General features: G+C 40.7%; 1 protein-coding gene across 22 annotated transcripts in view; it reads right to left on the bottom strand.

The window, feature by feature from the left end:
• LOC133267099 (poly(rC)-binding protein 3-like) overlaps window positions 1–15,762 on the bottom strand; it is a 498,414-nt gene that overhangs the window by 121,092 nt on the left and 361,560 nt on the right. The window contains exon 1 of one of the 22 annotated variants that reach the window (XM_061449043.1): window positions 15,027–15,337. The exons of 19 other annotated variants lie outside the window; for them this stretch is intronic. The gene's annotated coding sequence lies outside the window, so the exon portion shown is untranslated. Of the gene's footprint in view, window positions 1–14,692; window positions 14,862–15,026; window positions 15,338–15,762 lie in introns of those variants that run through there. 2 more of the 22 variants (XM_061449046.1, XM_061449047.1) reach the window with 2 other exon arrangements.

Genomic DNA, 15,762 nt, shown 5'->3' on the forward strand with positions numbered 1-15,762 from the left:
TTGCAGTTCATCAGAGTAACATGGCAGTATCGTTTGTTTCAGAAACAAAACAATACATAAAACTTCAGCTGTATAAGTCGGAACGAAAGGGTTTGGTTTAATCTTGAGAACCTGTTATCCATACACATCTATCTCCCACCACACATTTTTCACTCCCCCCAACTGCCCCTCACCACCCTTCAGTTAACAGTAATGTCAAGGGCATTCAATAGCCTGCCTGGCTGAAGATGGGGGAAGCAAACCAGGAATAACCATCCCAAACTCCTCTGTTCCCAGCACAGTATGGCAAGATGAACTCCACGTCTAATAGTCCGAGACAGACATTAGAAAGGAACTAGCCATTTACAGAGGAGATAGTAATCAAAGCCACATCTCTGCAGATTCACTGGCAATGAGGTATGAGAGAAGATTCTAGCTCCGGGGCTAGAAAGATGCTTCAGATAGCTTATATCTTCTCCCTAAATCCTGTTATTTTCTAATTCCAGTTCAATTTTTGCAGCAAGTGCCCATTCCTTAGGCTTCCCTTGGGACAGCAGGGCTGCCTTTCAACTTTTCAAAACTAGCACTGCTCTCCCAGATCTCAGTGACTGCTAACTTCAAAAGACCACACACCTGGTTCATTAGACTACTTAATGATATTAATTTTGGCACTAATCTTAAAGCACTTCATGTATTTAGCACTTCTTTTTACATAATCACTATAACCTAGCAGTCAGAAGGGATTTGCCAAGAACCTTCATCACAAGAAGAAGCTGGCACATTTTAAAGACAGCTTGCCTTATTCAGCTTTAACCATGAGGTATGATAAAGCATCATCCAGAACCCTGCACCAAAATATTTTGTACAATATCACAGCTACACCTACATTTTTTCCAGCTGAAGATAACAAAGCAAATTAATCACTGGCATAGACTAGTGTGGAAGCAAATAAGAAATGTGGCCACTTATGCCAAGGATAAATCTAGATGGGAAGGATAAGAAACCGTCAATGATGACAAAAATCAGCATAAAGTCTTTAAGCGTTTATATCTGGATGACTAGGAGAATCTCATAATCAAGGAATAAACTGCTTTCTTACTAATTCTGGAATTCTAGCATTCACTCAGGCAAGAACAATACAAGATGTATGTGAGCTATTTCATCTGTGCTTTCACACAGATAAGCAACTCTGGAAGGAAGCAAAAGGTGCTAAATGTTACTCAAGGGAGGCAAAACAGCAGCAGAGAAAGCATTAGACACAATAGGATAAGTTTAGCAGAAAGAGACTACTGACTTGGAAAATGTACATCAGAAGAATACTGCAGAAATTTAATTTTTTTGTTAATTATAAGAGGTAATGCAGACGTCATTAATAAACCCCATGAAATTTCTATATAATTTGATTTATAAACATAATTCATTGTTGGATCATACTGAAACTAAAAACATCTTGAATTCAAGATGGATACATGAGACACAGTTCAGAGGTTTGATGCACTGTAGGGGTGCAGTGGAGAACAAAATCAACCAAGCCTGCAAAACTTCAGAGGCCTCCTAAACACAGAAACAGAAGCTGGTTTTGTGAGACTTCTGATATGCCCAGAAGCTGGTCTTACATGCAGTTGGATTCTCTTTATTTTTGCAACTATTACTTTGTTGCTCTCTTGAAATCAGAAATGACAAAAACACATGAAAATTAATCAAACCCCAAATACATATTAAGTAAAGATGAATATTTTGAGGGGGTTTTGTTTGTGTTTTGTCTTTTTTTTTTCTTTTTTCCCCATGAGCATTAAGTGGAGGAGGTATTTTGCATCTTCCCATTTTGTTTGTCATTGTCTGCAAAACCAAAAAGGATAGTAATCCCCAAGCATTTGAAATGTGCTAACACAGAAAACAAGGCAACATTTATTCATAATAAATAAAGCTATTCTTGCTTTAGGCTGGAATATAAGCAGCACTGACAAAAACTATAGTTGTCTAAAAGTATTGTGTGTGATACTATCTGAAAGTAGGGTCAATATTTGACAGGCGATCAAAGATTATTTTTGCAAGTTTGATCTGTCTGCAGAAGCAACTGTTGGTCTTCAATGTGTATGAATCTCCTATAAATAAGGAGATAAAAAAAGGAGGCAATAATTCCATGGTACAAAGCCATGACATGACCACAAATGGAATACCACATACACAGCTTTTATCTCAATGGACTGCCAAAAAAAAAATAAATTAAATGTATATATATGCATAAAATAACTAGGCATATACAAGGAAGGCTAACTTAAATGATATAGGAATTGGAGGATAAGATACTGAATATTGAAGACTGACTACAGACACTAAAGTTATATAATCCAGAAAAGAGGACTGAGCAGAATATGATCATAGCCTATAAATAACTTACAGGTAACATTATAGATAAAAGATAAATTTATTTAGAGTCCTAGTAGAAGATGAGAAGCAATTTCCTTTAACTAAAGAAGAAAAAACGGAACAGAAGAAAGTAGGCCAAGCATCTGCAAAACCTAACCCCCCAACAGCAGTATGCATGGTTCTGCATTTTAATCAAGGTGGAGCCATTTCACACATGTGGCAGTTCTAACTTAAACAGGCAAGTCTCATACATAGCAGGACACAGCCCAACCCTGTAACAGAACAGCATGGGGTTTGCTTTGCTGTCTGTCTGCAGTAGCAGAGATTAATTCAAAAAGGTATCAAAGTTGAGTATAGCTTTAAATCTAGAAGACAGGCTGTCAAAAGAAGTATTTTTATTTTCCTCTGCAACTTAAGGGAGACAAGTTGTTAATACTAACCACAGACAGGAAAAATGGCATTAGAATGGCAAATAACCCATCATTAACAGTTAACGATGGACAGAGAGCCAGTGCCCAAGATGAGTCTCAAACAGCAAGAGAAGACTTGCACTCAATTAACCCAACTTGCAAATTTTCCAATAATGTCAACATAAGCAATACCTGTTCAGGTAGCAAATAAATTGGAATGAGTAAGTGGAGATTTACCTCAAAGATTGAAAAGTCTGACACTGCAAATACCTTCAAAGAGCAGCAGGAGTCTACAGAAGATGACAAGAAACTGGCCTTAAGATTAATAGGAGATACAGAAATCTACTGTTGTACTCCTCGCGCAGCAGTGTGGACTGAGCTAACTCAAGAGTAATTATTTCCGCAGGTGCTGTGCGGGCAGCATAGCCATAACCACACAGATGTAAGCACAACCTGCAAAACCACATCTGGATGCCGATAAAAGCTCAGCCTCTTCCCCGTTTTTGTGCTGCTGTGGCTACATTGCTATCACTATCCAAGTAGCCCACTTAGTGGTAGTCATAAAAGAGGACTGCAGATAATGCACTATTCTGCACTGCAGGCAGCCAAATCCTTATGTATCCAAATGGATTTACATTTAGGGTTAACTTCAGCCTAGCAAGGCTTCCCAATAGTCAGGGGAGAATAGTCAGGCTTCCAAGATGGGCAGTTCAGAGCTGCTCTGCTTGGAGGTGCTTCTCCCTCCATTAACTGCAGACTGAGCCAAGGGCAGGCTTTGAGGAATACCCCCCCCCCCCACCTGATACACATCTGCCCACTAAATTCTTGAAACAGAAGCATTTTACCTTGAATCACACATGTGTATTATTGCTAAGTGTGTTTCTGATAATACAACTGATTTACAACAGCGTTAGGAAGAGGCAAGCAAGAACTTTTTATACTTGATAGCGTTGCTGCACCCATCTTGCCAAGATTTCGTTACTTGATTGCCAATTATCATGAAGACCCACATGAGCAGTGGAACAAGAATACCTCGTAAACATGATTATTTAAAACATTTCTTCTACTATGAAAATGTCACAGGTTCAAGAAAGGTAATTGACTGCAGTCCATTTGCCGACAAACATTTATACAGTGGCATTTTTCTACATGCACCCAAGATGCATAATCACAATCAGCTCAAGAAACATTGCAGTACTTAAAGTGTTACTAGAACTACAGACTGCCCCACACTGCAACAGAGCTTTTTTGTTTGGTTTGGATTTTATTATTTTTTACCTCATGCACTTGTGTCTACAGTGCTATCACAGTACACTAGACAATATACCAGTGTTTACTACAGAGCCTCGGTCAACCACCAACTAACGCCTACTTGTGCCATACCAGTAAGAGCCCCTTGCTAACGCGGACATGCCGACATGCACAACTTCACACAGATGTTTCAGATGCACTGGATGCCATCCAAGACTGACTGCTCACATGCCACTGCGGCATTTTCCTGGGGCATTTATTCCCATTTCAGCTGGCATCAGAAGCACTGGGGCCGAGACCGTTTTGAATGGAGAAAAACCAACAAACCTTCCCAGATCATGATCTTAACAGGTATTTCACAGCTTGAATGTTCCAAGTGGTTGAAATGGAAATGCACAAGTTTTGGAAAGCCCATATTCCTACTGAAGTGAAATAGTGGTGGATACAGTGCAATAAGCATTACAGTGTAGCGTATCTGTATTATCACTGGATCTTTCCCATTTCATTAAAAAAAAGTATCTCCTCTCAGGGATGTGGAAACACCCCCCCCTACCCCATACCAAGTTAAGCATTTTCTACCCAAACATACTGCAAAGACTTTCAGTGTCCCTTTCTAATCTCATGTACATACCACTCGCTCTCCTTTTCCACTGGTCCCAGAGACAAGGTATCTTTGCAAACCCATTTCTTTCTTCTTGTACCCCAGCAGAAAGTGCAATACAGGTTTACAACCCACAAGATCTCTGAAGAGGGCAGGGAAAGTTAGGAGAAACTAATAGGGAAGAAGACAGAGCCTGTGAAAACATTGTTTCCATGGATCTTAGAATCCTAGAATCATTTAGGTTGGGAAAAGACCCTTAAAAATCAACTCCAACTGTTAATCTAACACTGCCAAGTCCACCATTAAACTATGCCCCTAAATGCCACATCTACATGTCTTTTAGGTACATCCAAGGATGTCAACTCAACCACTTCCCTAAACAGCCTGTTCCCCAGTGCTCATTAACCCTTTTGGTGAAGAAATTTTTCCTAACATCCAGTCTAAACCTCCCCTGAAACAACTTGAAACCACTTCCTCTCACCCTATCACTTGCTACTTGGGGAAGAAGCTTGTATCTTACAAAAATCTGAGCTGCAGCAGTATCACACATCACTTTTACAACAAAATGCCATCTTGCAGCCCAAGTCAACAGAAGTGGCTGGTAACATATTTGTGCTGTCATAAAGATGGATATTCCTGGGATGTAGAAGCACAAAGGATCCCAGAAGCCCTTGGGTATTAGACAGAAACCTATTCTCATCCTACTGCTCCAACAGAATTATCAAGGATCTGTGAGGGGTTCTGTGGACATTCCTCCTCCCTAATGCCTTCCTTGGATGTTACAACAGGAAAAGGGCTACCTCCAGCTCAGCCTTTTATCACATTTGGTCTTCTGCACACATATTAAAATTAGGACAACCTTCACAGTCTGTCTCAAAAAATTAAAGCAGCAAATAAGTGGAATACATAGAAAGCTGCTTCAATTTGCAAAAACTAACCAGGCAAAGTGTATTAAAGTATGGCCTTAGCCACAAATCATCACTGGCTAAGAACGCAGATCAATGGCACTTCAGATTTCCAGAAAAGAGAAGCAGAAGATACTTACGGCTTCGAATCCTATCTAATACATTTTTTTGTCACAAAGTCTCTATATGCATACACAGGCTGCAGATAGGTACATAAATTAAGTGTCCAGTGCTTACACAAAACTACTGACTCTGACTAAATATTAATTTAACATTACGTTAAAATTAATATATATAAATGAACTCCATACTTTGTTGATTACACATAAATTAAAAAGATTTATTTGAACAAATACAGTTCAGTAAGTCCTTTTCAGGAATAATAAGTATGAAGGCAAGAGAGACTATTACAAGCAGCAGTTATTTAAAGCTGCAGACACGAAAGCTAGCCTCACCATATAAACTATAAGCCCATTTTGTTTATTACCATAGCCTATCCATTTGACATCTACCCTAATAAATGGTTCTCAATGAAAAGCATGCAAGTACACACTATTTTCTTTGGCTCTTTTCAGAGTATTGAGGATCATTATGTAGATCATCGGCTTTCTGCAGATGTCTGCATAAGTTTCAAATTTTGATTAATCTCTTGAAATAAGGTTTGCAATAGAAGGCATGCTGCGCCAAAGTCATCACTAGTCTATGAGGATGTGATTTTTGAAGATGACTTCACCCTCAGCTTTAGACATATTTGCAAGTCCAAAGTGGTTTTATTCTGTGGATATCCCTGCTTGGAAAAAAAAAAAGAAAAAAAGAAAAAGACAATTCCTATCAAGAAAATAAAAGTATCAATCCAGAACTACTTCAACTGAGATGTTTATGTGACTATTCCCAGCAACGGACTTGTTTCTCAGAATTCTCAAAAAGCAGACATAATAGTGCAAATTCATTTTCTTTTAAACTTGGGCGACTATGTATACAAATTTTACTTGATTGGTGCATATTCTGTTAACAAAAGCATGCAAGAAAGTTAATGTAGTATAAACATGATAATCTTCTTTAGAAAGTTGCCATTCATGGCTTAAAGTTGTAGTTAAGTTCCTAGGCAAATGCTTCAAGTAAGGAAGAATTAGTATCTTTGAAATCAACACAGCCAAGAAAGCATTTTATAAAATCTACCAAGCTGCGCATAAAATAATCCCCCATATAAAAATGTATGTATCTGAAAAAAATCAGAACCGCATTAGCGGAATAGGAACTTGAAATGAAACACATTTTAGGTGCATCTACAATCTTTTATGCTTGTCCAGTATATTTTAATGGTATTATTTAGAAACACATTTCTATATCTGTCAAGTCAGCTGTATTTTCATTGAGAGCATCACATTTTATTGTATTTTTAAGTATGATCTCAGAGGCATACAGAGCTAAAATGAAGGTGACATTTTATTAGTAGCTGTAGGCAACCCTAGTTCTGGCTACTTTTGTTATTATTTATCTCCCAATATATATATGATCTGCTGCTTTTAACTTTATTGACTAATAATAATATTTACTGGAGACTTGGTCTTTCCAGCCCAGTGATGGGAAAGCAGAAAGATCACAAGGTAAAAAAAAAAAAAAAAAGTCCATTTTCTTAGGCACTTTAATGTATTGCTCCTAAGGGAATTCAAGTTGCTTTAGAATGGCTTAGATATATATTGGTGGGCCCTTTACTCCTGAGCCAACTAAAAGCCTATCCATCTGTGCACAATCCAATGTAATAAAAGCACAGTAAAAAGGATAGTTTCTGCACATTTTTCTTGTAAAGCCTTACTTGCATTTTATTGCCAACTCCACAGTAACTCTACACACACACTCTAAGTAAGATCAGGGCTGTTTCTTTACAGAAGGTACAACAGACAAGAAAAGGTCACAGTGCTGTGAGATTTCCTTTCAGACAATGAACAGGATTAGAAGTGAATAGGGCCCAGTGAACAGATTACCCTAAAATGGAACCCAGGGATACCAAGACAAAGCTCAGGGTCTGAATTCTATGTCAGCAGTCTCCCCGCAGCAAGTCTGGGATCAAGAAGTGGCTACTATCAAAACTGGCATATATATATATATATATATATAAAAAAGTATACATATCTATAAAACTCGTCACAAGTGACCTTGATACATTTGTCCAGTTGAACAACAAAGTAAACAAACAAAACCCTCTAAAAGTTTAGCAAATCCAGCAGTTAAGGTAACTTTGTCAGAAGAAAACTCAAGAGCAGAAAATACGGAAACATCAAGATAAGTTGCCTAGGTACCCATAACTCTGCCTTTTATTGTATTTTAATTGAAAGTAAAAAAAGAAAGCAGGAAAGATGGTTCTTGGAAATCAAAAAGCATCATCCAACCACATCAAAGTATGTTTACACAACTGCAAGGAGACTCTATCACTCATTCATTACTCATCAGTGGGCACTCGAGAAACTGATCATGGATGTGATCTTATGTGGGGACAACACAAGACAGGTGAGCTACCAGTACATTCAAGTTGTGACAGTCTTAATAGCTGCAGAAGGAAATAATTTGCATTTCTAACGTTTAAGCTACTGCATTATGCTCCACAGCCAGCAGCAGAAACAGGTATCCCTGAAGTTACCATGCCACAGGGGAAGATCAGCAGTTTCTTAAAGCATGCTTTTCAAGACATGGGCAAAATAAACACTAATTAGCTACCAATGAGATGTCACATATGATGTTATGATAGGATATGCTGACTACTATGATGTTACATATTAAGTTAAAATAGGATATGCTGACAGATTAATTGGTACTGAAGCTCCCAGAGATATATAGGGAACTACTGCTCCTGTAAGAAAATGGGAGGTCAACAGCAGCACTGGCTCTAGTTAGTCATGGGAAAGTTTGGCTTCAGAAGGCTCAGAAGGCTCCACCACAGTGGCTCAAGTTGGAAGGTTTTGTCAAGAGATGTATCATTCCTGACAACAACATAAGTCTCCAAAATTTTAGCAGCATTTTAATAAACCTCCAAAATTTCAGCAGAACTTTAAACACAGGGTCAGATTCAGTGTCTTACTTATCTGACACTACAAACACAGAAAGGACATCAGACTTTGTTACAAACAAGGTTTAAGAGTTCTTACAATTTTTATTCAGCCTCATCTACTCCACCCCAGTCCACACTAAGCACTGTGGGATGCTCACTGTACTTAAACAGTAACAGTCTTTCCGTACCTGCCAAGCATCTGTATCCGTATATTGGGAATGCTGATGGGGGAAGGAGGGAGGGGGAAACTAAGCACATCATTCTCTTCGTGTGCCCAGAGCCCTTGCCCTTCCCAGAGATATCTAACAGTGTAACTTCTGATTTTCCCTACTACTTGATCAAAATCCAGCTGTTTAAACACCTCTGAACTGAAGTAGTTGAGACGCCAAACCCGATTCTTACCCCTGCGAGTGAAAACTGAACTTGCATATCAGAACAATGGTAGATGTCTCATATTTTCCTATCTGCAGAAGCAAACCTTTTTGTTCTAATTTACTCTCATAGGTATAATATACATTAATTAAAAAAAGGCAAACAGTCTTTTTAATCACTTTGATCATATGCAAGCAAATCTACATCAGATACAGGCAGCTGAGGGACTTTCAGTATTTAATCCAGTACTATATAGTAATTATTGAGTGGATTTAGAGCATTTACAAAGGCTGTGTCTGCCCCCAATATTTTTACAGCCTTTTCATTTAAGATCTCTGCTGTTGTTATATAGCATGTTTAATGTTACAAAACGGAGTGCGAAATTTCCATTAGCTCTTCTGCCTAGATGTTGGCACACAGCCACGATCATGCTAATGAGATCCTCAAAGATTTGTTAATTGAATGAAATCACAGAAAAGTCATTTTCTGGTCTTCAAAGCTCAGATTCTGTCTTTCCATTCATTTAAATCAGGCTCAAATGCTGAGTAAGTGCTTTACGGCCCACTTGTGAGAAAATACAAGCCAACGGGGATAAAGGTAACAGACAATCATAAATACAAGACTAGATGGTGTGGTCACTGCACCAAGCACTTCATTGCCATGCAGCTACATCCAAAACCATTCTCTTTTGGGTGAGACATACCTGTCTTTGCTTTTTTGTAGAGTGCTCTGCAAATGGGATGGTTTCTGCCTCCCTTGCCACCAAGACAACCAGACTGTTCAGATTTCATTTCATTAAATCCTCAGATTAGCACTAATATCTTTCCCATTATCTACTTACCAACAAACACGTTCCTATTTGTATATAAAAGATAGCAGAAGTCTTCCTCTAGAGATCTATTTGCTCTGCATGCAGCTGCCCTGCCTGCACGCCTGGGACTGCAGGGACACAAGCACCCCCATTTTCTAAAATTTGGCTGAACATTTGTTTAACGCTGCTTTAAACGCACCAGTCAAGTGCTTTTGCTTGGCTCTGTTGGTTCAGTTTTTTAGTTAGTGAAATTATTCTTTGTTTCTTATTACAGACTTGTCACTAAACTAGTCTGTAAGTGTAGCCAGAAGTTTATTTAGTAAAAAACACCGTGAATCTAACAGAAATAAAGTAGTACAGAACAAACCAGATAAAACCAGTGTTCTTCCAAACATTTTCATATTTTTAATTACTTGAAAATATTTGTCTAAAACTGTTATGAGGTCAAAAAGAAAAAAAAAAACAAACAAAATCTACACATTCAAGTTCTTCCCAGAACCATCTGGCCTCAGCTTTCAGGTGTCACTGCAATAAATCCTACTAAGAAATGCTGCAGTGTCCTCCTCACGCACTTGTATCACACCATAGGCTGTCTGAGCAACTGGATTATGTTGAGAACAACAGGTATGTTGTTTATTCATTTTACAAGTCTGCTGCTTATTTATTCCATACTGTTAACAGTCAAATCCTGCCTCCACTGCCCACGTCTTTCTCAGTCTGTTGAGGTCACTGGGCTGAGTCTTGACAGTCTTAATCACTGCTCGATGACTCCCAGCAGCATCTATCTATGACGTCAAGCACAGACCTCTGAGGGGGTGGGTTGAATAAGAAAGTTCACCAGACTTTTAAATGACCATTACAGTTCTGGGAAAAAAACAAGGTCTGATCCAAGCGGGAGACTGGTCTGTAGAGGAACAGAGTTTTTAGAAAATAAATAAAAACTTGCATACATTAACCCTCTCGGACAAAAGACATATTCATGTTGGTTTGCCCTTTTTTAAGTATAGATAATAACCCTTTATATTTTAAATAACAATGACTTTCTATACTAATTGTTTTTTGTGTCTCTGTGCTGAAGGCTTTCAGGGCTTGGAAAGCAAGTCAAGCTGCTGAACAGCATGTGGGTACACAAGATGACAGCCTTTGGCAGGGGACACCAAAGGTTTCAGAATACGGGTGAGCACAGCAAAGGGCCACCAGTGTGCATCAGGGACGACGGGGCTGTCTGCTAGAAATCTGGCATGCTGCTCAAATGGGAGTTTGTTAACCCGAAGTTGATTTCTGTGCCTGATTGGTGAATGTTAACATATGACTGCACTTGCTGAATATTTTCACGGCTTTATAAACACTTTATAGGCTCTTGGGCCTATTATCATCTGCCTTTTCCCTCCCCTTAGCCAGTGGACACTACAGTCCTTAAAAACATGCACCCTGAAGAACTGTGTGTCCATTACAAAGATTTTCTGCTTGATTTTAATCCAAAAGAGCTGGCTCTGAGCTGGTATTTTTTTAATTAAAGCCTCCTTCACTCAAGTTCTTTTTTGTCTTGTGGAGCATCTATCAATCAGGAGTCACTGCAGGATGCACCGGGTGGCAGGAGGCTATTTCATCCCTTCCCCCAACCCCAGACACTGACTCTTCTTTCCCTTCCTCCCTCCCCCCCCCAACTTCATTAACTAAATGCACTGAATAAACCTTAACATCCCAGTTAAATCCTATTGGCCCTGGATTTGCTGCTTAATGCTAAAACCCAAGCGACCCATTTTTCTCCTGTTGATACTTCCACTGCTGATAGCAGCCAGCAGAGAAAAATATCCAACCTTAAAGTATTTTAATGTAAGGAACAAAACCCAGAGAACTCATCACTCTCTCTGCTGCTCCTCGTGAACTTTACGTAAGCTCTGCTTCGTGTGTCAAAGCTTCCCTTGCTTTTGTGCTTCATAGGCAACGCAGTGAGTCTGTTGCTTAGCAAATGAATGCAACAAAGTGCATCTGCTCTTAAAAGGGTTACAAGGTCTCTTTTAAAGAAAAATGATCTTGCAAAGTCTATGAAAATAAATACCTGTGCATGCTACAATCTCCAGTCATGATGTTGTTATGAACATCATAAAACAGACTGAAAATCTTTGGGAAAGACTAACAAGAGCAAACCGCTTCAGTGCTACAGATTCAAGTTCCCACCCTCATATTTTGCTTCCAAAGTTTGTCTTCCCAATTTCACGTATGCAACAGAACAGGCTGCAGATTATTCACCATTCCCCCGCCTCTTGGCAGCCAGCCCTCCCATTGTACCCCAGCTATAACTACTGTACCTAATCCCACCTTGGCTCAGCAGCCAATGATTATAGCTGGGGTACAAGGAATCTTGGTCCGTGATGACAAATGGGAATTCCAGTGGTCACTTCCTACCTCTTGAATCTTTATTCCCAAAGCACCCAAACAGGGCTAACCATCCAGCTGTAAAGTCTCCCAGTGATAGCATTAAGAGCTTTGGCTCCTGACTGCTCCTGGAGCCACCAGCCTTCCTTTGCTCCTTGCTCCACCAGACCTCTGACCTCACTGCCCTCCTCAAAACATCATTGCCATGACTACCATGTGTTTTGCCACAGCATCCGCCACTCCAAAACCCTTGCCTCCTGCAAATGCCTCTTTCGCATTTAAGCCACACATACCTGTGGTTGCAGCCACATCCCGTATTAGCTTTGCAAGCTTCCCCACAACTTTGTGCCTCAATGATAAACTCCTGCCCTATTGCAGGGTCCCTCTGCAGTAGTCCCTGCCCAGCACACTCAGTTCCAGCCCCTCAGTGCAGAAGGCCCAGCTCACCCACTGCTCCCTCATGTCCTGTCCTGCTTCCCTATCACAGAGCACCTTGAGGGCTGCAAACCACTGTGCTTTGGATAGGACAGCTTCTTGCCCAGAAACTGGCTCCATGGCAAGCAGCTTCACAAACAGAAAACCAAACGGTCCCAGCACGGCTTGAAAAAGTTGCTCACCACATTTCCAGTAATGTGTTGTAGAAGGCTATCCCAGATTGCTCTCGGGTATCCAACCAACACAGCAGCCTTCGGATCTGATTTATATTCTTAATACCACATTCTACATTAATGTCAGACCTCAACGTTCTACAATACCAAGGCCAATTTCTGAGAAGGACTGCATCCTGAAACGCTTACCCCATGCACACCCAGCCCTTTGCCCAGAAAATTCCACTGGCATTCAGAGGCTGCAAAGGCTGAAAAGGAGCAAGGAGCCTGGACATCTGGTAGAAATTCAGTTATCCTGAATAAAAACTGTATTTACAAAGAACCTAAAAGCAAATCTAATCTAATGCTGAAGATACGCAGCACAAGTTACACATTAAGATTATTAGTACAACGTCTGTTATGAGAAGGCTTTCAAACAAAACCACTCTCTCACTGACTGTGCACTTGCGTTAATGTATTTCTTACCAATACCACTAATGGAGCATTCATCATGTTTCTAGCATCTCTGAAGTAGCAAGGAAAAAATATATTGAGCCATGCAAGAATAAAACGCACATATCCATGTTGCTATGCATTATCATACTGCACACACTCTACATTGAAATATGATCCTTGAATGAAGTAATTGCTACTTACTCCAGTATTACAGAAATATTCAAACCAGCATAAACTGGAGACCAAGACTGATTAGGAAAGGCACCAGTAAAACAAACAGTTGTATTCTTGAAGTCTTATTTTTGTAGCATGGACACAGGTGAGCGAAAGAAAGGGGGCAAAGGCTTTTGTGAGAAAGTGATTTCAGACTGGAAGGAAAGGAGAAATATCTTTGTTCGCCTGATAACAGATAAGAAGGTGTGGAGTAATAACCATATGATTGATCAAGTTTTTCCTGTTCTTGAATACAAGCAATACTAGATAGATGATGTACTTATTAATAGGTTTATAAGTAACCATGCCTCATTTTTTTCAGTTTATTTTTTACTGACTCTTGCCTGATTTTAGTATGGCCGATTGCTGGATTCTATTTTGAACCATTCTCAGAGACAGTTCATGAACTTTGCACTAGGAATCTTTGCAGGGATAAGTGGTAGACAAATGGATTATCAGCTGCTCATCTCCATCTTTTACTATTGTGCTACTTCTAAAACCACATATAAAAGAAACAACCAAAACTGGCCAGTCTAGCTGTGGGTACGCACACTTCTAACAGCAGCTCTTTTGGGTTTAACATTTGAAGATAGACGCGCAGCAATTTCCAGCTATGACTGTGCTTGGTGTCTATAATCTACACAAGAGCTTCTAAAATACGATTAACCGAGTGTTTATTTTTCCAGTAGTACTGGTAGGATTATCAGAAACCCAAACAGAAGTTGTGCACTAACCATACCCATATCCTGTGCAATAGGACATTCTAGCTGCTGTATTGAAGAGATTTAAGCACAGGTTTTGGCGCACAGTAACAAACATCTTGCACCTTTAAAAATAATAGTGATATTAATAATAAAAAAGGAAGTCCAAAGTCATCTTTTACTATTGTTACCATAAAGCTACCATATATTTTCTAACTTTTCCTAAGAAGCACACTTTGAAGTTCACTTTTTCCCCACTGCACTCCACATGGGATGACAATTGGACTGTTTGCTTAGGCTGTTTATATTACCGACTTAAAAGTAAACAAAAAAGCCTCCAGAAACATTAACAGCCGAATGAAAGGAGATAACTTCCAATGCTAATACTCCAAGATATAGGATAATATTCCAGTTTAGCTACTTTTGACAGCGACGCTGGTTTACAGGATGTCTCAAAATTCTTTGCCCCTTCTGCAGCCCATGCTGTTTTCCCCGGCCTCTCCCCATTTCACGTTAAACTTGCAGGAAGCTATTAACCGGAGACACACTCACACCTCCCCAGCCTCCAGAAAATACTATCGCGTGTAAGCCCCGGAACTGCCGGCTCAGACGGGGTTACTCACCCAAGGAAAGCTCACACTTTCCCACCGGCAGTCCCTGCTGGATAACTTAGCACAGCTCACTCGCGCGGGTGACAAACCAGCCCCATCTCCACACAAATCACCTCCACAGCAACTTGTTGTGTTCAATCTTTTAACGACTTAGCCCTTCACTGTCCCGGGGCGTGCAAAGCGGCGAAACTCGGCCCCTCAAGCACCCGCAGCAGCGGCAGCGCGCTCCGCTCCGGCAAGCTCAAAACAAAGCAAGCCCCAAACGTACCCGCCCGCTGCAGGCAGCAGGAGAGGGTTTCTCCTCGCTGTCCCCCTGTCTCATCCCGGTACCCACCTGCCGAGGGCCCCGCGCCTGGCCGCAAACCCGCTCTGCCGCCTTCCTCCTCCTCTTCCTCCTGCCGCTGCTCCCGCGGGACCGCGCAGCAGCCGGGTCCCGCCGCGCCGCCCGAGCACGGGCAGATGGCCGGGAGCCCCGAGAGCTGCCACTGCGGAGCCAAGCTGGGCTGGCCTGGTGCGGTGGGTTTCCTGTCCCTTTTCCTCTTCCCCTCCTTCTTTTTGCCTTTTCTCCCTTCTCCCTGTTTTTCCTCTCTTCTCCCCCGGCTTAGCCCGTGGCGGATAAGCCCGAGTCAGCCGGAGTGCGCTCACAACACCCCCTCCACCAATCATTTCAATTAGTGCCACATGAGAGGAGCTTTTGGCCAAAATCTGCTTAAGAAAAGGGTCAGAGGGCAGGGCAATCTCCTTTGCTCAACAATGACCAGAAGCTGCTATAAATAGCCAAACAAAAGCACTGTTAAGGCCAGGAATGTCACATCGTAATGTGATAAAAATTGTAAAGATCCGATGTATACCACAAGTACAAAGGAAGAAATAAAGGGGAAAAAAAAACCGAGAGAAACACAAAGATTAAAAGCAGTTGCCAGCCACCTTCCTACCCTCTCCTCCAACATGTAACCTTGTAATATGTTATCAAAGTCGTATATTTCTGGGTGCCAAGCTGCTACTTTCTCGAGGTCCCAAGCAGCTCCCGCACAATTGCTTTGTGACAGCTGCACACTAGTATTTATAGG

This window comes from Pezoporus flaviventris, unplaced genomic scaffold (assembly GCF_033815535.1).
Source record: "Pezoporus flaviventris isolate CSIRO_AGI_PZ_B2104156 unplaced genomic scaffold, CSIRO_AGI_Pfla_v1 ptg000007l, whole genome shotgun sequence".
Lineage (NCBI taxonomy): Eukaryota > Metazoa > Chordata > Aves > Psittaciformes > Psittacidae > Pezoporus > Pezoporus flaviventris.